Genomic DNA, 27,668 nt, shown 5'->3' with positions numbered 1-27,668 from the left:
TTTGGACATGTGATGACGGTATACAGATTAGTGAGTGAAGGTACCCAAGTGCAATTGCTGTAGGCTCCCTCTATAACATCTGGGCTGTTGCAGAGCCCAGTACCAAACAACTTATCTAAATGCCACTAGAAACCACAGGACAGAGATAGCGAGCTGCCTTCAGAATAGGCAGCAGAATATCTCCATCAGGAACAGCAGGAATTATATGACTGTTGCACTTGAAAGATCCAGGCTAGAATTTGCTCAGCAGGGACTGCTTGGTGAAAGCAAGGTCAGAAGTACTGGCATCATCTCAGACCTTCAAACTTCAAGACTTTCTAACTAGTTTCCTGGGTTCTCAGCCCAATGCCTGAAACTTTTCATGTCAAGGCAGCTGAAGGCAACTCTGCTCAACTCTGTGAATGATTCCACTTTCCCCTTTGGTACACAACCCGAAAGTACATCTTATATCTGTCTATGTGCTCTGTGAAGCATCCTCTAAATTTGCTTGCTTGCATTTAGCAATACAGCAAGTTTGTCCTCTATTTCCTTTTGCTACAGCTCAGCTTACCTGTCTCAACATCCCCCCGGCCCCAGCACTCCCCAAGCTTTGCCACCCCACTGCTCTGCCTTGCAGGCTTGGAGACCTCCTTGCAACTTTCACAACTGCTCCTGCCAGTTTAATTTTTATGGCTTGGTTTGCCTTTACTCTCAGCAGTGGTTGCTGTGCTCCTTTTTATATCAACCAATGATTATGATGCACCCTATGAAGTTTTGCTCTCCTGAAACAGCCTACCCTATCTGAAAAGCAATGATTCTTTCTGCATTAGGATATTTTTTCCCCCAATTTTTTGTGAGTCCTGTGTAACTCACAGATTTCTTTCCACTGTTCTGACTCTGGCACAGCGTTACATAATGTCTCAATATCACTGTTTGCCTCTGATGTAAATTCTCCCTTCAGTATACTTCTGTCCCTCTCTTTCTCTTGGTCTTGAGGTTTTACAGGCTGTGACAGGAGATGCATGAGCAATCATTTGTTCATGGTTTGTCTAACACTGACTCATGGCTCAGTTTGGTCAGCTCAGACTTGGAATGGAGAAGAATGGGTGAGACTCTTACATCAGCTTGAGAAAGTAAAACTCAAGGTTATCCTTTCAAGTTCTGGGCCATCTGGGGAAACATTTTCTACCTGCAAAACCACTAGGTAATAGAGAACAATTTATATCTAAAATCAAAATACTTAAAACTGTCTGTATTATTTCACTCTGTATCCCCTCCACTCACCTCACAAAATAGGACTCAGCTGCTGCTTCATGCAGCAGAGAAAGGCTGAAGCACTCCATCGACAAAACCCCAAGAGACCCTCTCTATTCCACACAGGGATTTTTTCTCCTCTTGGGCTGTGCAGTGCAAAAAGCATGGAAATTATTCTCAAAAGAGCCTCTCTGTAATGACTAGTGAGCAGCTTCAGGGACAGTACTTCTGCTTTAAATGGGGAGACCTTAATGAATCCAGGTTCTTTACTGGAGACTCATTGCAATGCTACATAGTCTTGTGAAATGCAGTTGTAATGACAGTAATGTAAGCCGTAATGACAGTATCAGAAACATAACCCAGTGATAACTTGTAAATGCAGCTCATGGAATAACGGCGAAGTAAATACCCATCCAGCCAGAGTTTTGCATAAGGTGTCTCCATATATATTCCAGGAGTTCAGTACGTTGTTAATTACCATGCCACAGGTAATTAGCAAATTATTTAAAATAACTGTACCAACAAAGGTAAGTAATTACTGCTAATAAGTATTACATCTGTGTATATTTAAATTCCCACAGCCAGCTCTGTATTGATTTACAGATGGTGTCAAGCAAGCATTATTTTCTTCTGACGCAAACTGAAGAAGTCTCTACTTAGGGCAGTATGATCTTACATCTAGGCCAGCTCCATTCAGGTGATTTACATTCCAAGCTTTAACATAAGGCACATTCCCAGTCACTCTCCTTCCCATACACACCCCACTCCAAACAACCAGACATATCTATCCATTACTGTAATGCTCAAATCACCTTGTATTTGATTAAGTCAAAAATGAGACTCCTCTTGGAAAAAAGAAGAGGATGTAACTGTCTCAGAATGACAAAGGGTGGACAAACAATAGCCATTGCTCTTTGACTCTCCCTGTTGTCATTCTGTTCCATTGACTCTATTCAGGAATGAAGTCATTTTACCAATATTTTATTACATAGTTGAGAAATACTCAGGTGTGCTTGCCCATCATCCATGGGTTTGGTTTGTACTGGAAACGCTGCACAGTGATACTCCATCATGCAAAGTATGGGCAGTGTCTCGAGTACTGTATACCAGTAACACCAGACAGAGAGATAATTGGACCAGTGTCAGGAACCTGAAGGCAGGCAAATTCCAAACAGATGCAAAGCAAACATTTTAAGCCATGTTTATGGTTATTAAAGCACTAACAAATCAAAAGAAGTCATGGCTCCTCCATCTCTTCATGTCCTTAATTCAAGACTACCGGCACTTGATTCATTGAATTTCTTTCTTTCCCTAATATAAGTTTCCAGGCAGAAACTAGGCAGCTCCACCCCTGTGAGTTATTTGCTGCTATTCTTGTCTAGTCCATCTATTCTATCTGCTATTGCTTCTTCTAAAGGTATCTTCCGGGTAACCTCATATCATCTTTGATTTCCACATAACTCCTTCATCTGCATGTCTGGACGTTGCCATGTACAGCTAATTCCAGATATGTAATTTCCTTTTGATTCAAGTGAATAACCAACTGCGTGGTGCTATTTTCCTATCTCTTTGTTGGTGGGAAAGTCTTCCTACCCAGTGTTAAGATTCTTTCATAAGTTTTTATTATCCAAGATGTCTGTTTTTTCCTGCCTAGCACTTTGGCAGTTTCCCATATCTCACAGCAAAATGTTGTATTTGAGACAACATTTAAATGGGAAATTCTCTTGCTTGTTCTAGTGCTGTAGGTTTACGACTATGAATCAAAGAGCTTTGATCTATTTCAGCATGTTTGAGGAGAAAACAGATAAAATTCTGCAGCCTGAGTTGAACAAGATGCTGGAAAGAGCGGTCTAGTGATCTTAAAAATCCACCTGTCTATTAGCCCACTGGAAAAACCTCTGATTTCCTAAGCTTTATCGTAAGACTATTTCTAAGATTCATAAGATTGAGCCAACGAATGTGTAATACGTAAAATGAAAATGGGATTGGACATGGCACATTGCAACTCAGATGCCCCCTTCAATCCAATTCTGGGCAACCACTGTCGTGTTTCAGCCTGTCTCATCAGACTGCCAAGGCAGCGTCTTTTTTAGGGGCAAGATCCCCCATCTTTACTCACTGAACTAGCACCACACTGGGATCCAGTGACAACAAATGCCTCTTACCAAGCACAGTGGAACTTTCTGATGGTTTGTGTATTTTCACAGGACCCACGAAATTTGGGTTCACTTCTTACTGAATGACTCTGGTCAATTCATTTCACGCTTTTGTCCATCTGCAAAATGGAAGTAATGAAAGTGGTTTCTTTTGTAAAGTGCATCAAGTTGTTTTTATGGATGATGTGGAATAACAGATGTTTCAACAAATGTTTCTTATTATAGAATCTGGGGCTTTCTCCATCAGATACTCACCTGCAAGCTCTGAAGAAACTGTTCCTTTGCAAATCTATATCGTAGTTGGGGGGGCGGGCAATTATCCTAATTACAGGTAGTGGGGTTTATATTATTACTTTTTAGGTAACAGTGGAGACTTAAACATGGTCTTCCGACTTCTCTATCTTTTCCCACTTCTTCTGTCCTCTAATCAAAGCCTTTTTCATAGCAACAGCAAAGAAAGATTGGAAGAAATGAGAAAAACAGCTAAAAATTAGAAATCGGAGCAAGGCTTTCACAAGAGTCAATCTCCCTTTGCCAATCCAAAACGACCCTCAGAAAGAACCTAATCACCTGCTTTTGCCACTGCCTCTGTGAACACAGAGGGAGCTTTTCCTTCATTTTAATTGTCCTGATTTCTTTTTAATTATACCCTTTCCTCTGTTCTGCTCAATGTCATCAAATACTGGAAGAAGATATTAGATTGCAGCCTAATGCATTTTGGGTGAATCAAAACTCCTGAGTTGCAAGTTTCTTTCCCCACTCGCAGACACAAAAAACCTTTCGTACCTAATGAAGTTTCACCAGAGGCCTCTTGCAAATTGCTCAATCACTTGTTCACACGCTCTGTTTTGCAAAGGTTCACATCTGCTTCTCTGGGGTTAGCTTCCCTTCACTGCCTTAATAAGTAAAACCCAAACTTCTGACTAATTTGATACAAAACTGAGTTCCTCAAATTGAAGATAAGCATTTTTGTTTATTGCCAGTTGATAAATTGGGAGGGAAATTACAGCTCTGCCATGGGCAGAAGAGCTTTTCAAATCAGTTGTGTTTCTTAACACATTTCACATCTGGAATTCCAAACAGGCAAATTGGCTGCAATGTTTTGCTTCTGGTGCATGGGAAGTCTGAGTGAATGACAACAGTGACCTGTTCTAGTCTAATAAATCTCTGACACTATCAGCTATGAATTTAAGAACTAAAAAGCACTTTTGCCAAGAGCAATAAACAAACATAAGTAAGGGTAAAAAACTTCATACGTATAAAGTTAATCTTTTTCTTTCAATATTTGCTCATTCAATTTTGTCTCCATACTTTCAAGTTAGATAGAGAACAGCTTATTGGAAAGTTGCTTAGTACTAATATGAGACTGAAATGACAGCTGGATCCCAATATCTCCAACTGTACATATTCGACAATGCCTGGGATCCTGATACCTTGTGCACTCAGAAATTCAAACCTATTGTTTTAAAGCAGGATTTCTCCCACACAGACTTAGCTTTACAAGTCCCACATTTCACACATCCCACAGATTTTCATTGCCATTCTTTCAGTTGCTCCTGAAGATCTTAAGCACAAAAAGCCTTGAACAGTATCCCGTCAAAAGAACAGACCCTCAGCTGTGAAGAGAGATCTCAGGCTTTCCCCTGCCATGGTAGTGTCTGTACCATAAATCTCTTCTGTGCTGGAAACAAGAATTATCTCAGACTACATGTGCTGGATCAGAGTCTCACAAGACCAAGAACAATTTCAAAGTTTTTTGGAGAGTGCCAGGTATGTGATGTCAGTCTGCTTTCCCCAAAAGAGACATGGGGTAATTGAAGCAATAAAAACAAGGCAAAACTCATGAGAAGCATGCCTCTTCTCATACTACCCTTTCCCATAGCAAGATGGAAAAGGAAAAAGCAAACCTCACAAGGCAGATGTTACAGGACTTAACACACAACTGAAGGGCATTCAGGTAGGATCCTAGAAATTCATGGCTGAAAGGAGCTCAATAGGATTTGCTCCATCCCCTTAACTAAGTGGACAGAATAGACATACATAGTTCGTCTCCTGTGAGAGGTTTATCTCACTTGTCCTTAAACAATTTCAGGTCCAGGAACCTACAACCTTCCCACATTACCCATCCCAATACTCAGCTGTACTTCCAGTTAGAGAGCGGTGCAATGTTCCAGGAAAAGAAACTAGCACATAGAGTATACTGGAAATAGTTGCAAGTTTTAGTAACATGATGCTGTACCTCAGCAAGGAACAGTTTTCAGGAAGACCAACTCAATGTAACAGATTATTAGACCAACTCATAAAGCTAAAAATAAAAAAGACAAGCTTCCATGCACACAAAGCCCCTCACATCCTTTCATGTTGTTATACACCATCTGTGCTCAGACTTTCAAAAATGTCTGTGCAACTCCAGCACCTACATCCAACAGGAGATCAGTGAGACTCAAACTCCTAAATCTCTTGGGTGATTCTGAAAACTCTCTTTTTTATGAACAAATTCTTCCTTTATGTGAAGTGAAATCACAATTTCCACTTCTACCGTCATCATCTCATTCCAGGAGCTCTCTCCATAACAGCACTCAGTAAAAGATACTCCTCCAACTAAAATGTTCACTGTCTTTCATATGTTTCTCTCATGCATGGATAGATTAAAAAGCTGCTGCGCATTTCTTTCTGAAGGAGTTAAAATTCACAGAGGTGCACTATACTGAAGAAGTTTTACAGGGATTGCAGAAGAATACAAGCAGCAGGGAGACATTTAAACCTCTTCCTTCTTTCTAATCTAAAAACTGTTTGCAGTTATGAAACAGGGACTAGAGACTTCATTCGCACTGCTTCTGGCAGCATTTCTGTTCATTTTAGCTCTTGGCAATGCCTACATATACCTAGAAATGCAGAAAAACTTTCTGAGAAGAGATTCTTCCAAATCACATTTGTAAGTGGAGTAGTCCATGCTTGACCTACATACAAACCATTTTGAGCTTCACCACAGAAATTCAAAGTGGCACCTGCCAGTTAACAACAAAATCTCCTTATTACTTGAACAGGAGAAAGAAATTCAATTTGATTTGCAAATTCACTAAGGATACATCTATATTGCAGGGCTGTAGAGGGAGAGGTGAGTGTCATTTTCCTGATCAGTCTGAGTGTCCATGTCATCTGGCTGGCTTCTTGCAGCCCAGGCTGAATCCTAGGAAAGGCTGACCCTGAGCATGAGCAAAGTAAAGCAGTTGTCAGGTAGGGCAGCAAACTGAGAGGGGCAGGAAAATCACATCCTGAGGTGTGGAAGAGAGGTAGTAACCGTAATTCTGGGCTGCCTCGAAGAGGATGTCTCTTGGGTGACACTCTCCTAAGCGGAGAGATCATCCAGACCAGCCTCCCCACCAAGCAGCCACAGCCTCAGCACACCCATGCCCTGTCCCAGGCCACCAAGGGACAGGCTATACAAGGAGTGACCTTCCAGTGCCTGTGGGTCTTGTCCCCCATGCGGAGCAGCAAATGGCTGGAGCAAGTTCTTGCTGTCACAATGCTACTGGTACTCGAGGCAGCTTGCTTAAAACCATTAGAGGTGCCTCCCCTTGAGCTAGTCACACTTTCCAACAGAGGTGTGCTTTAGGCAGGTAATAGGATATTTGGGCTATTACAAAGGCAGCTGTCGAAGAAAAATAAAATCAGGCACTGATTGCTGTGATAAAGGAACGGGAGTCTGAAGTGCTTCACAGACAGTTCTTACTGCTGACAAGGAAACAGCATTTTTCAGCTCAAAAATGGACTGCAAGCTTTAGCTAACCATGTCTTATGGAGTACCCCAGTGGCATAGCGGCTGCACCTATTTTAATACATAGGGAAACAGAGTTACAGAGAATAAACTCATCAAAAAGGCAAGTTGAGCCTTTCTTTGCAAGTTTTCCAGAACTCTTGCTGTTCCACCAACATGCATCGTGGGAGGTGTAGTTGAACTCTTTTCTCCTAGAAGAAAACAGAGTATGAAGTACAGCTGCCTGGAGGTGCCACAGAGGTACTGCTAACTTAGAAAAGAAATCAGTCTTCATGGTATTCATATTTTTATCAAAAACTATTTTTCCCCAGAAAACTGATACATTTAATTTTAAAAGCTAATTTTTTAGCAGAAAAGTTGACTGGACATTTTTTCTAGTGCCTGAGCCCACTCTTGCTCTGGGAGACAGATCTTCAAATTACTACACGCTCCACAGTCCACCCATGGGAACAAAACCTTGCGCACTCACTCCTTCCTATCCTTCACAGTGCTGAGAATATGAATCATTCCCCAGTATAATGCTGGCAAACAGCAAACCAAAAAGCCATCATGAAAACAGAAACACTCTCAGGGCTTAAATCAACAATATTAGTCAGCCCAAGGTTGGGGTGACAAGTTAAAATGGAATTCCTTATTACTTCAGTTTTCTTTTCATAAAAAGAAATAGAAAATGAACAAAGAGATTCCACGGTGTAGGCATTTCTTGCCAGGCTGAGGCCGCAGAACCAAGAAATCACTACACTCTTAGTAAATGTGATCAGAGGAGACCAGTCCTCATTTTCTTCACAAGGAAATGGTTTACCTTGAGTGCCTCCACAGACAGCTGCCCTCCCTCAAATATGCTCGCAGGGCCCTCCAAAACAGTGTGGTCTACAAAGCCTGCCAAGCCCCAGGTACCACCACAGAAAACTACAGACCAAGGTGAGTTGGCATGGCAGAAATTAGTGTGCATGAACAGGAGCACGCTTACTTAGCCTCCAGTTACAATGACAAATCACAACCCATTTTCATCAGACGGCTTTGAGCACATTTGCAAAAATTAAGACCTGACCATTGGCTCCTGCCTTTTAAGGGCAGACATGACTCTCAACAGATTTGTTTCCCACTTTTCCTTTAATTTCATCCATGCAGATGAATTGCCCTCTTTCAGACTTCCCAGCTGAGAGATAAGCTGTCAGTCTTCAGAGCTGAGATGGTCGAGGCAAAAATTGTTCTCTGCCTTCTGGTGCTTACCTGGGAAACAATACTTGGCTAACGCATTCTTCAAATCTGTAGGTTGGTACAAAAGCAATCCCAAAAATAGTCACTGCAGTGAGATAACAAGAAGGAAATACATAACAGTTCTGGTAATTAAGAGCTATGACTGCCTGTGCTTGTGATGATTTTCTACCATTGGGAAACCTGGAATCAAGACTGGACAGCTTTTCCAGTCAAGCTGTTGATGAAACAAGAGTCAATACAGGGATGTGGTCTGGTCCACCAAACAGAAAATATCAGAACAGACAGTCACAGTGGGGGGGGGTTGACCTTCTGAATTAAGAAACAGCCAGACCGCAAGACTAAATAGCATTAAAAAATCTGGAAATGACCCCCTTAGAGCACACATGCTCTGACAAGATTAGCTCCAAGTGTTTCCGTCTGTTCAGTCTTCCAAGCTGAAGGCAATGTTACTCCCTGTGCGGACATCATTTCGCTGTGCCCGTGTTAATGGCAAACCTCTCCAAGCTGACTCATCCAGATCCACAAACCACAGGCCAGCCCCGCCTGGAGTAGGAGCATTCACTCCAGCACAGCTGTCTGGTGTGATGATCCCAGCAGAGCCGGATGACATCACGCTGGTGTGTCTACCAGTGAATGCCAAGCTGGTTTGCAGTAATTCCTTATGCTCTGCTCATATTTGAAACCCGAGAGCCTCCATGTTCCCAATGCAAAGAGGAAAGTTTGGAGTAAAGCATGAAATTCTGCCGAGGGAGCAAGCATCAGCTCCCTCCAGGGCTTGGCAGCTGTTCTCACCTGAAGGGAGATTATCATTGATGGGAGCTGTCAGTGAGCTTGCTGCCTCATTCATTTTTTGTAGTTGTTTCAGAGGCTTCCTGTACCAATTGCTCTGGGACAGTCTAAAGCTGACTCCAGATGAAATCCCAGAAAGCCCAGAGACCACCCCCTTCTGAAGAGTCATCCATCTGTTGCAGTTATTGATAATAACATACCTGGTGCCTATCACAATACTTGCAGCATGGGGGTTTGCCTGGGGTGGCCAGAAAGTTTTTCTCAGCAAATGGTGGATGAGAAGCCTATTTAACTTGTAGCTTCCTGTTTTTCTTACTGTTTTGGCATGGCAGTTTCATTCCTTGCCAAGAAGTTTTCCTGCCCAAGCACTAGGATCACACTGCCTTGGAGACATGCCCCTCCAACTCAAAACTCGAGTTATAATTATCAAGCAGGCAATGCACTTCAGAGAGAGAGTGAACTGCACAGCAAAGCCCACTCCTGCTGAGCCCAGCTGTGGAGATAGTGTTGTTTGGGACTTTCCTCTATAGTCGTACCCATAATAAACCAGGACATCCTCCATTCTCACTCCAAAGATGACACTCCAGCAAGAATTACTGGGAAATTTTTGGCCTGGCATCAGCAAGGGTATTGTCACATTGTGAGAACACCTGCTTCCTGGTAACAAACAGCACCATATTGTAAGCATGAAGCTGCCATAAGTTTAGTTCTTGCACATCCTTTGGGATGTTTTTCCTCCATGATGCCCCATCCCATGGCCATTGTGAATGCAGATCCAATTCGTTGTTGAGGGAATCTTCCAATTATTTTTCTTTATTAAGCTGTTTATTTAATAGTCTCACACTAAGTTATCACAGGGATTTGTGTTTGCATGGGGGAAAAAACCAAACAAAATATGAGCCAACTTCCTTTATTGCTGAAATCAATGTTAGCACTAATGACAGATGAGCTTTCTCATATTTACAGCCCCAGTACAGTGGAAATAAGATGAACAGCAGCTCCTCCAACATCACCTCAGGAAACCACTCAAGGCGGCTATTATTTTTATCTTCTAAGAGTCTAATTTACATAATCATTATTTAGGTAAATATGGCGAGTATGACCCCAAAAAAACATTCAGGATATCATATTCTATTGGCTTACCACAACTGTGTTTCCAGTGACCTCATTGTAACATTATATCATACCATTATTTTACTTAACCTGAAAAACAAAACAAAGTTGGAAGCCAAAAAAACCCTGCTTTTATGGAATGCATTGGCTGTTTTAAATATCAAAGCATTTTTTCTTTCAACTTATTTAAACCCATTCCAATGACAATAAATTGACACATAAATTTCATTGCTATGGAGCCTACTTAGCAAAACAATACAGACACAGGATCATAGGAATGTTGGTGGGGTGGGACCTCTGGAGGTCACCTAGTCCTACCTACTGTTGGGAGTAGGACTATTGCCAACACTAGAGCACATAAGCTGTGTCTTTCTCTGGCCCCAAAATGCCTGCTCTGACTGTGGTGCACACCTACACAATAGCAAGTCAGGGCAAACTCAGAGCTCCTTGCTCAGGAGGAAGATCAGTGGAGAGGACAGAGCTTAACTGAGGCAGTGCAAAGTGCCTGTGACCTGCCCCCAGTATACCAACCTCTTCTCTACCAGACTGTCAAACCTCGGTCACTGTGCTAAGATGGTTTGCGAGAACTGATAGGAGTAACCCTTTTCCATCTCAGCAAAGACTCCACAAAGCCAAGCAATATGCAGTGCATCTTTCCTGCTGCTAATTGCATTTTTTAGATACCAGGTCCCCTGAGGAATCAAAGAAATGCCTGAGATGTTCTTGCTGAGCTCAACCACACATGCCAGAGCAGCTGTGTGTGGACACACCATGCCTCTCAGATCACTGCAAACTAATTAAGGGTTTCCTCCCCCACAGAGATAATTATTATTATTCCAAATGCATTGATTCATGAAAGAATTAGGCTCAGAAACAATAACTCCCTTGCTCCTGGATAAGAAGGCTGTCATATAGCTCAGCTTTGGCTTCTGGTCCTTTCCACTAGAGTTTCAGTGTCTGTCTGATTGTTCCTAGGTTGCATCCTTCTGATTTCTTGCCCTTAAAGGAAGCTGTGCTACAGAAGATGGACCAAAGCTGGAGTTTCCAGAAGGAACAGCAGCAGCAGACTATGACAAATTTTTCAAAAGCTTGCCACATTCGAGGAAATCAGGTTTCAACTTCCCTGGGAGTCAAGCTTCCAAAAACCCAGGCCCAAGTTAATAAGAAAGATTAATAGCATCAAATACTGGAGACCCCAAGAGAACACCATGTCATCTTGTCCAACCCCCTGCATAATGCAAACGAGATAATCATAGAATCATAGAATCATTGAGGTTGGAAAAGACCTCTAAGATCATCGAGTCCAACCGTCAACCCAACACCACCATGTCCACTAAACCATGTCCCTAGGCACCTCATCTACACATCTTTTAAATACCTCCAGGGATGGGGACTCCACCACTTCCCTGGGCAGCCTCTTCCAATGGTTAACCACTCTTTCAGCAAAGAAATCTTTCCTCACGTCCAATCTAAACCTCCCCTGGTGCAACTTGAGGCCATTTCCTCTCGTCCTATCGCTATTTACTTGGGAGAAGAGACCGACACCCACCTCGCTACAACCTCCTTTCAGGGAGTTGTAGAGAGCGATGAGGTCTCCCCTCAGCCTCCTTTTCTCCAGGCTAAACAACCCCATTCCCTCAGCCGCTCCTCATAAGACTTGTTCTCCAGACCCCTCACCAGCCTCGTTGCCCTTCTCTGGACACGCTCCAGCACCTCAACATCCTTCTTGTAGTGAGGGGCCCAAAACTGAACACAGGATTCGAGGTGCGGCCTCACCAGTGCCGAGTACAGGGGCACGATCACTTCCTTACTGCTGCTGGCCACACTATTGCTGATACAGGCCAGGATGCCATTGGCCTTCTTGGCCGCCTGGGCACACTGCCGGCTCATGTTCAGCCGGCTGTCGACCAACACCCCCAGGTCCTTCTCTGCTGGGCAGCTTTCCAGCCACTCTTCCCCAAGCCTGTAGCGCTGCATGGGGTTGTTGTGGCCAAAGTGCAGGACCCGGCACTTGGCCTTGTTGAACCTCATCCAGTTGGCCTCAGCCCATCGATCCAGCCTGTCCAGGTCCCTCTGCAGAGCCTTCCTACCCTCGAGCAGATCAACACTCCCGCCCAACTTGGTGTCGTCTGCAAACTGACTGAGGGTGCACTTGATCCCCTCATCCAGATCATCGATAAAGATATTGAACAAGACCGGCCCCAAAACTGAGCCCTGGGGAACATCGCTCGTGACTGGCCGCCAACTGGATGTAACTCCATTCACCACAACTCTCTGGGCCCGGCCGTCCAGACAGTTTTTGACCCAGCGCAGAGTACACCTGTCTAAGCCGTGAGCCGCCAGCTTCTCTAGGAGAATGCTGTGGGAGACGGTGTCAAAGGCCTTACTGAAGTCCAGGTAGACCACATCCACAGCCTTTCCCTCGTCCTCTAGGCGGGTCACCTGGTCATAGAAGGAGATCAGGTTGGTCAAGCAGGACCTGCCTCTCATGAACCCGTGCTGGCTGGGCCTGATCCCCTGGTTGTCCCGCTCATGCCTTGTGAGCGCCCTCAAGATGAACCGCTCCATCATCTTCCCCGGCACCGAGGTCAGGCTGACAGGCCTGTAGTTCCCCAGATCCTCCTTCCGGCCCTTCTTGTAGATGGGCGTCACATTGGCAAGCCTCCAGTCGCCCGGGACCTCCCCCGTTAACCAGGACTGCTGATAAATGATGGAGAGTGGCTTGGCGAGCTCCTCCGCCAGCTCCCTCAGCACTCTCGGGTGGATCCCATCCGGCCCCATAGACTTGTGAGCATCCAGGTGGCGTAGCAGGTCATTGACTGCTTCTTCTTGGATTACGGGGGGTTCATCCTGCTCACTGCCCCTGTCTTCCAGCTCGGGGGGCCGAGTACCCTGAGGATAACTGGTCTGCCTGTTAAAGACTGAGGCAAAGAAGGCATTAAGTACCTCAGCCTTTTCCTCATCCTCAGTGACAATGTTCCCCCCCGCATCCAATAAAGGATGGAGATTCTCCTTGGCTCTCTTCTTATGATTAATATATTTGTAAAAACTTTTTTTGTTGTCTTTAACGACAGCGGCCAGATTGCGTTCTAGCTGGGCTTTTGCCTTTCTCATTTCTTCTCTGCACGACCTAACGAGATCCCTGTACTCTCCTTGAGTCGCCTGACCCTTCTTCCACAAGCGGTAAACTCTCCTTTTTTTCCTGAGTCCCAGCAAAAGCTCCCTGTTCAGCCAGGCCAGTCGTCTTCCCCACCCATTCTTCTTACGGCACATGGGGACAGCCTGCTCCTGCGCCTTTAGGACTTCCTTCTTGAAGAACATCCAGCCTTCCCGGCCCCCTTTGTGCTTCAGGACTGTCTTCCAAGGGACTCTCTCAACCAGTGTCCTGAACAGGCCAAAGTCCGCCCTCTGCAAGTCCATGGTTGCGGTTTTGCTGGCCTCAGCTTTTGCTCCTTACTTCACCAAGAAGCGAGAATTCTATCACTTCATGGTCGCTAAGCCCAAGACGGCCTCCGACCACCACATCTCCCATCAGTCCTTCTCTGTCTGTAAACAGCAGGTCGAGCGAGGCACCTCCCCTGGTAGGCTCACTTACCAGCTGTGTCAGGAAGTTGTCTTCCACACACTCCAGGAACCTCCTAGACTGCTTCCTCTCTGCCGTGTTGTATTTCCAGAAGACGTCCGGGAAGTTGAAGTCGCCCATGAGAACAAGGGCTAGCAATTGAGAGACTTCTGCCAGCCGCTTGTAGAATGCTTCATCTGCCTCTTCATCCTGGTTGGGTGGTCTATAACAGACTCCCAGCAGGATATCTGCCTTGTTGGCCTTCCCCCTCATCCTTACCCATAAACACTCGACCTTATCATCATCACAATCATTGAGCTCTAGGCAATCAAAACACTCCCTAACATACAGAGCCACCCCACCGCCTCTCCTTCCTCGCCTGTCCCTTCTGAAGAGTTTATAGCCATCCATTGCAGCACTCCAATCATGGGAGTCACCCCACCATGTTTCTGTGATGGCAACTAAGTCATAGCTATCCTGCTGCACAATGGCTTCCAGCTCCTCCTGTTTGCTGCCCATGCTGCGTGCATTGGTGTAGATGCACTTGAGCTGGGCTATCGATTTCGCCCCCGGCATCGGCACGCCACCCCTCGGCTCATCTCTAGCGAGCCTGGTTTTATCCCCTTCCCCCTTCGAACCTAGTTTAAAGCCCTCTCAATGAGCCCCACCAATTCATGAGCGAGAATCCTTTTCCCCCTGTGAGACAACTGAACTCCATCTGTCGCCAGCAGGCCCAGTGCTGTGTAAACCTCCCCATGATCAAAAAAGCCAAAATTCCTCCGATGGCACCAGCCCCTGAGCCACGTGTTGATCAGGTGTGTTTTCCTGTTCCTTTCAATATTCTTCCCTGCCACTGTAGGGATTGAGGAAAACACTACCTGTGCTCCTGATCCTTCAACCAATCGCCCCAGTGCCCTGAAGTCCCTTTTGATCGCTTCTGGACTTCTCTCTGAAACCTCATCACTGCCAGCCTGTATAACCAATAGCGGGTAGTAATCAGAAGGCCGTACCAGACGGCCATATATTCCAATAATTCCATCTTGCACTCCGTGTGGCCCGAAAGCACATTGCCCAAAATGCAGCTTGCCCTGATTTGACAACTTCAAAAGAGGCCATACAAGGTTAAAAAATCTGCCTCTGTCTGTTCAGAGAAAGATGGGACATGTGGATTAAACTTTGCTTCATCCTATGCTTCAATTATTTGCTTGTCACACTTGGCTGCTGCTCAGTTTAGCCAAGGCATTTGGCTAATTTCTTCCAGGAGGAGGAAGTTCAGGTCCACACATGGTTATCTGCAAATATGCATAAAACCAACTTCCTCTGAGTAAGGGATGACTTGGGCAACCCTTTGTGCCTGTCTATAAGCTCCTGTTGAACATTTTTGAACCAAAATGTTCACTCATCTGCTTTCCTCTCACTGTGTTCTGGACCTGTGTCTCATCTTCTTTTGCTTCCTTTTGTCCATCTCTGAGGAGTTAATTTGGCTTCTTTCTCATTCTTAGACATATACAAACACAAACACACACACATCTGTTAAAATGAAGAGCTAGACAAGACCTGTACCTCTCTGCACCACCACCCTCTTCTTGAGCACTCCCACTTGCACCTTGTACCATGTTCCCATACTGGGTGGAGGTTACTCTCATTTCTTATAGAAACTTAGTCACCTTCTACACCTATCTTAACTACTAGGTAATGGTAACACAGAAGTGTCAGAAGTTTTTCATCCAGGCAGCAGCCTCACCTTATGGGTGTCTAACTGGGAGTCCCAACAACTGGCTAGATCTTCAGTTCTGAATACCAAGGTCAGCCCCTAACTCCTCAGGGCACCTCTGGGACCAGCTGGCCATCTCAGGTGTAGTGTAACTAGGCTGGGATGTCTTGGGATCTGGTAGGAGTTCACCACCCTTAGGAAAAGGACTAACAGCACTGCAAATTAAAGGTTTCAGCCTGTGAAAAGAACAGGATAGCATGGTGATGTCTTCCCAAGTGTCCCTCCCATGTTCAGTGGCCAACAGACCTTATTGCAGCACATCTTGTGTTTCATAAATGTTCTACACCTTGCTGCCATGAAAAAAATACAAAGACTAGCTACCTCTTGTGGCTGAATTCTGTTTCCTGGTGACTGGTAAATCTGGCTATGAAGTACTGCAAAAACCTTTATAACTGGAAGCTGCTCTACATTTATACCAATGAGTTCAAGAATACAACATTCAGTTCCTTTCCATATTGCACATCCTAGCAAAACACTTCATTCTTGAAGGCACACATTTTTCCTCGATTAAATGCAAAAGCTGTTCAAACACAAAGATGACCCTTAATTATGGCTTTAAACGTACTTGGTTAGAATTACCTCGTTGCTCATCTTAGGAAAGTATAATAAGAAGTAACATGATAATATGCAGTGCTGTAGTTCTGGAGTAATTGCCTACTATGCTTGAACTCTGTGAGGCCTTTTCCAATTACATTTGTAGCTTGCTAATGTTTGGGGATTTTCCAGGATAAATTACGTTAATTGTGTTCCTTGGATCTGTTTTCCACAAAAAGCCCAATAAACAGCAAGAAGAGGGAGGGAAACAATTAAGTGGCGGAGTTAATTAGATTAGGCTTGTGCTGTAGTGAAGCAGGAAGATTCCACTAAATCCTATAATAGGCCCTAATGAGGATTTTATCATGCTTGTTAAACGGGTCATTTAGTTGTGTGACGGGGCCGCTGAGTGTAATGTAAAAACTGGTTAATAAAAAAAGTCTTTTAATTGCACACACAGGCAAAGCAGTATCAAAAGAGTCCAGCCAAATGGAATAGCCTCCAACCAAATACAGGAAAAGCTCTGTAGTTCCTGTAATGGTGAACATTCAATGTGATTAGGCCACTTAATTTTCCTTGACTGGCATAAAAATTAATACACCACGAGTGATTTACGCTGGGGAACTTTAATAATCCAGATTGATCAAGATAGAAATTACTTATTTTTCCTGCTTTATTTTGGTTTTTTGCAGAGGGGGTAAAAATGAATGTAGATCTGGTTGTTGTTGAATCATCTGTACCTGTCCCTTTCATTAGTGTTTGTAGAAGAATCCATAACAGAGTCACTGACTACCCTGGCTAATCTCCTTCCAGGGATGGAATGAGACAATATTTGCATCTTGTTTTCAGGTAGCAGACATCACACAGAAAAATGAGAGTCCTGGAAAATGTACTCCATAGAGTATGCTTCCTTATCAGTTTTATTTTTAATTTGAAGACAAAACTTCTGGATGTCCTGTTTAATACTGAGCACAAGAACCCATATCTGTCCTGACTTCACCAACGGGTGTAAACATCCAATACTTTGTTCTCTGCACTCCCACCACTGAGACCAGCTCCAGGAGACTAACCTTAACAATGCAGACACATTTTGAGGCTAGTTTTAGTAAAAAAGAAAAGGAGCAAATCTAGGCCATTCGCAAAAAGGATGAAAATATCACTTGATCGACCTGTTTGTCAAAGTTTACCAATTTGAAATGAGACACACAGAATCATAGAATCATAGAATGGTTTGGGTTGGAAGGAACCTTAAAGATCATCTAGTTCCAACCCCCCTGCCATGGGCAGGGACACCTTTCACTAGACCAGGTTGCTCAAAGCCTCATCCAACCTGGCCTTGAACACTTCCAGAGATGGGACATCCACAGCTTCTCTGGGCAACCTGTTCCAGTGCCTCACCACCCTCAGAGTGAAGAAACGATAAGGGTCTCTGAGCTCAAAGGTCTCCAGGCTCCTGGAAGCCTGTAAGTGGTTGTTCCCTACAAGCTACTTTCTTAGGTGACATCTGGCCTGCATGTCTTCAGAGGCAGAGTCCATCCCTTCCCCAGCTGTTATTTCAGCCCAGAACCCACGGCCACTATATGCAATAAGGGAAGATGTGTCCTCTGTCTTGCCCTGGCCTTTGATTTGGACTTTACTCTTCCAGTTATGCTCCCAGAGATGTTCCCACTTATTGACAACTTCCTTCAGCATTCAGCCCAAGCAGCATGATGATCCCCCAGCTCACTGGCAGACTGTTAGGGCTGCATCTCTGACACTTCCTTTCTTGTGCTTTAAAACATCAATTCGTTTTCTCAAGGCCTCCACTGCAGAGAGGGTTTGATTTATATCAATCTCTGTGGCATGTGACAGGGACCAGGTGGTGACTGAGCAGAAGACCACCGTGACTTCCACCCGTCCAGCAAATGACAGCCATTACTCCAAGTACCCCACCGAGACGTACCAGCTGCTGCTGCCTCCAGCCCAGCTTGGTGGCACCCCCAGAGGCAACGATATGGAATAACAGGTCATTCATAAATGCCTCTTCCAGCATCCGGTGGTTCTGATGCCTCAACAACTGAACATCTGCTGGGGAAAATGAAAACAAGAAGTTCAACTCTTTCCTGTTTATTCATTCTATGCTAGTGATTGTTCAACCTTTTTTGGTTTGCAGGGGTCTAACAGTATTCCAGTGGCAGCATGTGAAACCCCCTGCAGTGATTCGAGCCAACTGTTAATAAACTTTCTTTTCTTAGTTCCCTTTTCTAGGGATGTCCTAGAAGTACCCAGAGACCCAGGACTAGCTACAGGTAGAATATCATTGTCCTTAACAACACTTTCTAATAATAAAATAACAAGCAAGATAAAAGTAAAAATACCTAGCCATTAAAAGCATAACACCAACCCACATATTATTGGCATAGTAACTGTACAATCAGTTGTGTATGAGCTTGTTTAAAATCCCAGCTTTAACTGTGACAAATATGTTCCTTACAGAGCAGCTACCAGAATTGGCTTAATTTATGAAAGCTACCTCATCTTCCTTCCTTGAGTCCTTCCTACAACACTCCTATGCCATAGCAGCTCCCCAAAACTATGCAAACATTAAGTAGTTTTCACTGTTTTGCAAGATTTATGTCCTCATTGAACTAAGTCCCCATGTATCATTCTATTATCCTTTATTCAGGCCTAGTTTGTGATCACTAAAATCCCTGCTTTGTGTTTCTACAGCACTTGACACAATGGAGTCCTATCTATATCTGTATTTCCTCTACACTACAAATATGCAAATATTAAATTAATGTTATCTCTTAGAAGTAGTGGCATTGTAGCATGGCTCCTGGGCCAAGTTAGGGCAAGAAAGCTCTTATAGATAAGGTGACTCCCAGATAAATAAACTAGCACTGCAGTTTAGCTTCCTTGCTTCTTTGCTCTATGAGTTTTCAGAGCTGTGTTCAGCTAGATTACTATGGACCAGCTCTCCTGTCCATCAAGATATCTGCACAGCCATGCCAGTCAACAATGATCCCTGTTGCTCACAGCCAGGCTCCAAAGTGCAACCCTGTTGGTGATCCTGCAAACAGCACCAGCTCCTGTTCACAGTCCATTTCTTCAAAATCACATTATCAGTGAGCATAGGGATGCTGAAGAGCTGGCTGGGATAGAAGGTTAAAATCATGTTTATGGTCAAAGCCACAGTAATGCCAGCCAGACAAGTAGGTAAATACACTCTCAAAGGAGATTTGAGAGACTCTTACCTTCAGCAGGGACTGCTGAAATGGTTAAAGCCAAGCATATGCTCTGTTGCCATACCAATAACCGTGTTACATCCGTCATACAAGATGTAAATGCTTCTAGTGGCCAGATAGCATATTGCCATTTAATGTTTCATTGCACTTCACATTGCACAGCTCCCAGCATGCAGAATTAAGTTCACTTTACCAAATCATTTTGCCAAGGAAAGGCTTCTGCTCCTGTTGCTCTAGTCATCAAAAGTAGCTGTGTATGCATGTGTCTGTGTATGTGTGTGTTGTGGTTTAACCCGGCAGGCAGCTAGCCGTTCGCTCATTACTCTCCCCCTCAGTGGGATGGGGGAGAGAATCGGAAAAAAAAAAAAAGTAAAATTCATTGGTTGAGATAAAGACAGTTTAATAGGACAGAAAAGGAAGGGAAAAATAATAATAATAATAATAATAATAATAATAAAAGAATATACAAAATAAGTGATGCACAATGCAATTGCTCACCACCCGCCGACCAATGCCCAGCCAGTTCCCAAGCAGTGGTCACCCCCCCCCCCGGCCAACTCCCCCCAGTTTATGTACTGAGCATGACGTCATATGGTATGGAATATCCCTTTGGCCAGTTTGGGTCAGCTGTCCTGGCTGTGCCCCCTCCCAGCTTCTCACTGGCAGGGCATGAGAAGCTGAAAAGTCCTTGACTAGTGTAAGCACTACTGAGCAACAACTAAAACATCGCTGTGTTATCAACATTATTCTCATACTAAATCCAAAGCACAGCACTGTACCAGCTACTAGGAGGAAAATTAACTCTATCCCAGCCAAAACCAGGACAGTATGCACACATGTATGTATGAGAGCATCCAACAGATATACAGCTTTGACTAATAACACAGCAATGACTAATAAACACAGCCTAGCAAATGTGATCTATGAAAAAAGATTCAAAGAATTGATGCCAAACTGCTTAGAGGAGAGGGGAGAAGATCTGGTAATGGTATTCAAATAAGTTAACAGTTGTCACCGAGGGAGAGAAAGCCCATTGCTTTGACTTTGGAGTTAGATCTGCTTTGAACAGGAGGCTGTTCACCTGACATCTGCCTGATTCTATGATATGACATCTCCTGTGTCCATTATGGACAGAGCAAAAACAGTGGGTGTAAACTCTTAAACCACAGCAAAGGAGATTTAAATTAGATATCAGGAGAATTAGGAACTAGGTAGCTCAGGAAAGTGTGATGACTCTTGCAGAAGGGTTTTATGAACCGTGTAGGAAAACGTCTCCCTGGAACAGCCTCTGGGGTGGAGGGATGGGTTAAATGATCTCTTGAGTCTCTGCTATATGTCTGATATCTGTGATTTGATACATTTTCTGACAAAAGCTGGGTGAGCAGGAGGTACTTGAAAGGACTGTATTGCTTCACAGCAGAGCAGACAACTCTGTGCCTTCCCTTCCAATCGATGAGGCTCCCAGAGCACAAAATGCTGAAATAAACTCAAGTCATTTTAATTGGCGACTTTCTTTGTTTAAACAATAAAGAAGTAATATGGGTCACTTCTGCTGTGAAGCAGCTATCTGTCAGATACAGAAAAGACTTGTATAACAACGAGACAGGAAATGCTGACTTCATGTTCTCTTCTATTATATTTGTGACATGGGCTTCTTCCTTTTCTTCCTTTTTTTTCTCTCTCTCTTTTGCTTTTTTCCTCCTAATACCAAGCTCTGAAAACATCCCAACTTGCCAAGCTTTCTTCCTGCAGACAGTTGAAGCTGCTAATTGCAATCCCATCACTGAAATGCAGACCTGCCCTTTATCTATACTGTACCATTCCCATCTTTCCCCTGCAGTTAATGAAGCGTCTCACACTGAGGAAGGAGTAGTTTGTAAGCCTAGCTTTCACCAAGATACTTACAATGCTGTGCTCACAGCAAGGAATTTGAGCCAAAGCTCTCTAAAAATCAAAGGAATGAAGAACTATCCACTCTTTTGTAACCTGGGCAGGCAGTGGGCTGCAAATGACTCCAGGTAACTGGGGGTGACTGTATTGCATGGGCTTTGGATGCTATGATGTGCAGCGTCTCCGCCAAGCCAGGGACTGTTTATTTGCTTTGTCCCTGATGTAGCACAGCAAGTCCATTATCCAAGACTCATCTCATTGCTATTTGTCAAAAGGTCAACAACACTCTGTGGATAAAGTGTGGCTTTTTCTTGAGAGGCAGAAGAAATGTGCTTCCTGGGGAAGAACAAAGTACTTTGGCATGAGAGTAGTGATGCATGGGGAGTGGACCTGCCTTTCAGTTCCATTGATGAAAGCTGTTGACAGAAGCCACACTTGTGCCACCCAGCAAACTGAGCGAGCTTCCCGGCATGGCATGAAAGCTGCAGCCACGCTCGAGTTCCTGTGGTTTGGGGTTGCAAAGGTTATTTCTTCCCCAGAGGTTTGGTTTGGCTTTGAAGCCTATCCTTCTGGTAACAAGTTATACTGAAACAACCACCTTAAAATTGCTACCTAAATCAAACTGACTTGAGACCCTCTCTAAAATTCCCCAGAAACGTGGGCCTCAACGTGTAAAGGGGAAAAATTGCTCATAGCCTGTCTTCAAAATCCAGCAGTGATGGAGGATGTAGCTATGGATGTCTCACAGCAGCATTAGTTTTAGACACAAGAAAACAGAATTGCCTATGGACCCTCTAGCCTAATCTGTGTCACACTGAAAGTCACGTAGGAGGATAAGAGGAAGGATAATCCCTATGAATGAATAAACTTCTGATATGCCTTGACAACTGCCTATTTTTACACTCAGTGCTGGCTCACAGGGTCCTTGCCTGTCTCTGCTGATTCATGTCTGTCTGCCCCTGCATCTTCTACACAAGTTCAGAGTTTGTACAACATTTGGGACCAGGGCACCACATCCCCTCAATCAGAGTATTTATTTAAATACATAACTGATGAAACTAAAAGAAACAAAACCAATACTGCGCCCCCAGGGGAGAGGTGTTCTGGAGGTTAATACATGGCAATATTTATGTTAGCACCTGATCTCTTCAGACATGGAAAGCTGACTGTCATTCCTGCTTTCTATAGGAAGGGTTGAAAGGCCCAAACCTCAAACAAGATTGCCAGATCCAGGCTTGCGAAAAGAGTAAGCAAAACCAACAAACACATGGGATTTTGAAAAAACAAAATATATAAAGATTGGGGAATATTTTATTGCCTTTTGCTTCCTATTGGGAAGGGTCCATTTTTAAGTCTTATCTTGAGCTATGAAAGCTGAAAGCTATACACAGTCATCCCAAGGTTCACAGTTTAGCTATTCCTTAAGCATCTGTGAAAGGAGGCTAGGTAAAAGAAGGTCATGTGTGCTGTACAGTAACCCACAGATGGAGAATTTCAGAGGGTCTCTTCATCTCCATGGGAAATGTTTAGGAGTCAACAAATTGCAACTGTTTGGAAATGCTTTTGATTTATAAAGCTGTGAGCACCTAATCCATCCTTGTATTTTGACATGCATCTGTGTGCATGTTTCTGGCAAACTCTTCTCAGGTTAAAAGTCCCCAGATCTTACTGGTTGAATGTAACAAACCCAAATTGTTCTGAAAGTGTTCCCAGCCATGGAAAGGAAGAGGCCATGTGCCCTCACTGAGTGCTAAAACCCTCCTCAGATGCAGCCAGCTCAGTGGGGAAAATATGAAGCTTTGCCATGCTTCTTGTCACCAGGTGCTAAATCCCGTCCAAGGAGAAGTGCTCCCAGCCAACAAAAGCTTTAAATTTTGCTCACTTATTTCTGTTAATGAGAATGAGATGCATATATCAGCTGCCTGAGACAAACCTCCAGCGCTAGATGTGGGCAACAATTTCCCCACAAACAGCTCTGCCAACACATCTCGGCCAGGGCTGCCCTAGGGCTCATCTGCTGTCCCAGGTTTGGGGCTGTCCATGCTGCCCAGCTGTATGGTCTCCACTAATGTCCCCTGGGCTGCTACCACCTTCTCCCTCTGCTGTATTGTACAGCTTTATTCTCAAGAGGTGAACGACTACTAACATATCTCACTGCTGCTAAAAATCTTAATAAGAACACACACTTATACACATACAGAGAAATCAAGAAATTCATCAAATTAATGGATAGCGCCTGCAGCACTGTAGATCCAAACATATGAATTTTAACATCTTCAGGGGTTTTAATGCCATTTTTCCCTTCTGGTATGTCAGCATTATAAAACTCCAGGCAAGCCAGTGAACCAGGGAATGCAACTGATTTGAAATAAAAGCAAAATTACTCAGGGGTTTAATTGTCCAAGCTGGGCAAAGTGGAAAAAAGTAAATAAGCACTTTGTTATACATGATGAAAAACAAATTGGAGCAGAGTCCAATTCTGCAAACTTTCTTCAGGCAAAATTCTCATCAGTTTCACTGGCAGGGGCATGTATGATTTCCCAGAGTGGGACCAAGCAGCCAGAAATCATCAAGAGCTTCCAGAGCCACAGGGGATTTCTGAACATCAAACATGAAACAGCCAGAAGGCGGGTGATTTTCAGAGCATTTCACCTGTAAAAGTCTGGTCTTCTTAAGGTATCTCCACCAGGGCAATAAAAAGTCTGATGTTGAAGTTGTGCTCCCTCAAACACCACTTGGGGTGCTGGTTGATGTGAAAAATACTTAAGTTACCACCCTACAGTGGTTTGAATTCTTTTGATAAAATACTTCCTTCATGAAAGAGAAGAGTTGTTTTTTTTCTTACAGGTGATATTTTTCACAGGAAAACTTTGTTTCAACTTGATGATCTTTTTTTTTTAGTGGAGAAGAGTCAAATAAGAGGATTTTAGCTTTGCACTGACATTTCAAAAATGCCAAGAACATCAGCATTTGTTTAGATCAAAGATGTCGCTATTCATCAATCTGATATTTCAGAATTGGGATTTTCCAGAGCAAAAGCATTCAACAAAAACTTGATTTTCCTCACAGTTGAAAAACACCTTTTCAAAAAGCTCTCCCAATCCCTAGTTGAAACGACTGAGGCCACCAGTGTCTGTGTGTCTCAGGAGTTCCCAGAACAGCCTGGGTGGGGGGAACCTGCTGCAGTCCCATTCCTGGGCACTTGCACAGCATAGCTGCAGTAGCATCCGGCTCCACCATGACTGGGAACAACACAGCACCCTCTCAAGTGCTCACTTCTCTCATCTGAGCTGAAGAGCTCCAGATCTGCTGAGATCAACAAGAGGCTCACTTTGAGCAGGCAGAGGAAAAGATGTGCAACATCCTCTGCATTTTAGGACTGTAAATAGACAGAACAGACCGCATAGCCCTCACAATGAGGCTATACAGGTGAGTACCTATAGTAAATATAGGTGGTACCACAATGAAAAGACCCAGAATGACTAGGAAATGTTATTGAGGACTCAGCATTACCAGTCTTGCCTGCTGTCTGATGCTGCCATGCTGCCACCTCTGCTCCCTTCTCCTCCATCCAGGTGGGCACTGCTGCCTGCTACCCATCCACATGAAGGGATAGGGCCAGGAAAAGGGTCCCTCCCTGTCTGGCAATGTTCATCCCCATCTCCAAGATGTGGGTGGGACAGCAGAGCAGAGCCGCTACACAACAGTCTTGATCTCTGCGGTCAAGGAGGGGGTGTCTGGCATAAAGTTGCGCAATACCACTGGGAAACTGAAGGAAGAATGAGAAAGCACTTCCCAGTGTTAAACTGGGCAGGCAGAGGAGCTGGAAATTCATCCATTTTTCCCACCTAGGCACCAGTTGCTTTACAGGGTGAGTCTTTGTTAACTCATTTGCCTGTCCCATCTCTCCCTTCTCCAGGTGGTGGCACTAAGGACGAGGTACATAATTTCCCTAAGGCCCGTTCACGTTGCGAGGCTGAAAGCTCCTCCAGAATTGGCAGCGCCGCTAAAATCTAATCAGGTGCTCGTGCGCAACAGACCCAGAAGCAATTGCAATCAAGCCAATTGCTGCATCTGATTACACATGAAAACCCTCGTGCCACTAAGTGTTTTGCAGTCCTTAATAAAATGTGCCTGTCTTGCCTCAAATTGCATCAGGCAGGGTTGTTTGGGGGGGGGGGGGGTTAATGTTAAGAATTACCTGAAAGGAGAGAGAGAGGGAGAATAGGATGGAATTAGAAAAAGCAACCAGTGAAAACAAGGTAAATAAATGCCTCAAATACACTCATTGCCTCATATGCCTTCATCATAGCGAAATGGGATCTTCAGGATGAACTTCATAGAAATCCCAGCAACCCCAGGAGAGAATATGGCCAGGTGCCCACAGCTCCTTCACCGGCCTCATGAGAGACAGTTGCACAGGCTGATCAAAGGCAGTGATCAAATTCCTTAGGGAACAGTAGATTTTGGGTTTAACACACAATGGGTTTTGTGGCTGATTGCGTTTGGCATTGCATGCACAGCAACCACAGTGCACGTACACAAAAATATACACAAACACCCCTGTACAAAGGCACTGCACAAGCCAAAACAAACAAAACCCCCAGTACTTGTCTCCCTTCTAGCTGAGTTTCTGTTTTTCCAGATTTTTCTAGCAATCTGCACAAAGGCAGGATGAAAAATCCTAACTCTGAATTTTCCTTGTTGGCCCGCCATTGAAAAGTTGTGGATTTTGCAATTGTTACATCAGGACAGCCCATACTAGGGCCCCTAAAGTTACTCTTTATTTAAATTGGGCCAGCTGGAGAAAAGAAACTGCATGCCTGTGATAACATTGGAGAAATCTCACCTGTGCCATGCTTAATCTAAGTGGAAACCCACCATTTCACAGACCCCACAAACCACACATATCTCCTTCTCCAGCCAGTACCACCATGTTCCATCTCCCATGCATGCAGTGCAGCACCACCACGATCCCCTCCTGCTGAGGCCCCACACACTCAATGCAGCCAGTCAGTATTTCTCAGACCTACTGCGACCATGGAAGTGCCATCCCTTGGCTGTCTGGGCACCCACTTCCACATCTGCTCAGCTCACGCTTGCTGCCTGGGCCAAGCACCTATAGCAGTTCATGGTGTCTCCTGAGCTCAGAGGAATGTATCCACCAGACACTCGGAGCCTCAGCAAGAAAAGCAGCCATTTCCAGAAAATCCCAGAGTGAGGGAAGCCCCAAAAAGGCTGTCTCAGCATATGGGAGAAACAAAGAGAGATGGAGAAGAGGGACTAATGAGCAAAATGCCAGCCACATGCATTTTCTCTTATAACAGAAATGTCCTAGTGTAGGATAAAGTCTAGTCATGGCAGAGAAATTTATATTGCTGTAATAATGAGTGAAAGCCTGGAGCTGCCACATGTCCTGGAGCACACCCCTGCTGCAATAATTTGCAGCTGTGAAATGCAAAAATCTGTAAAGAAGAGATTCTCCCCTTCCCACTTTGACAAAGGCAAAAAGAGAGCAAGGAATTGCAGTGGGAGAAGGAAGCATCAGCTCAACGGCTATTTCCATGCACACACATCTTGCCTCATATGTTTGAGTAGCTCCAACCTCTGCCAATTACAGCAGAGGACTTGACTCCATTTCCTGGATTTCAGCAAGGGGGCAATTGGAGCTGATGAATTAATAACCTCTAAAAGTTGAACCTGTTCCTTGCAGCTACTGGTCAGGGTTTGACAGAAGAGCTGCAGAAATCCATGTCTTGGAGGGGAAGCTGCAGCTGGAAGCTGGGACTTGCAGCTACCAGAGCATGTCCTCTTCCAACAGTGAGAGTCCCTTAAGGAAAGGCTGAGCTCAGCAGCCAAATTCCAGGGCAGGAAATTGTACCCTAGTACAATTAAAGAAACTAAAGTCATAAAATGTTTCATGACATGATAGAGTACTGACAACAGGGAATCATTAAGATCATTATTAAACTTAAGGGCAAGACAACTAAGAGCCAGAAACACTACTTTCCTCTTGAAATGACTCAGCCTCCAGGAATGTGGGGGAATCTGGATGCTCTCACTCTTCTGTGCAGGTCCACAGGTCCATCATATCCAACTTATCCTTTTGGTTTCCTTCTAACGGCCCCTTGGCCCTCTTCCAAAGTCCACCAAGATAACAAAGAGCCCTTTGGTGGTTTTGGAGCTGCTGCTAAAGTCCATTCACCACCTCAAAGCAAAGGCGCTGCAAGTGTTAATGCATCCTGAGTGCTGGAAAAGGCGCTGCTTAAAACATTCAGCAGTTCAGAGACTCACATCAGGAATTAAGCCTGCGGTGCTCATTAATAATAATGGGAGCTAAATGCTGTATTGCATGTGTCACAATGGGAACGGACTCCTTGTGCTACAGCAT

Source organism: Aptenodytes patagonicus, chromosome 6 (assembly GCF_965638725.1).
Source record: "Aptenodytes patagonicus chromosome 6, bAptPat1.pri.cur, whole genome shotgun sequence".
Lineage (NCBI taxonomy): Eukaryota > Metazoa > Chordata > Aves > Sphenisciformes > Spheniscidae > Aptenodytes > Aptenodytes patagonicus.
The sequence above is the reverse complement of the archived record's forward strand: the minus strand, read 5'-3'. Positions refer to the sequence as shown.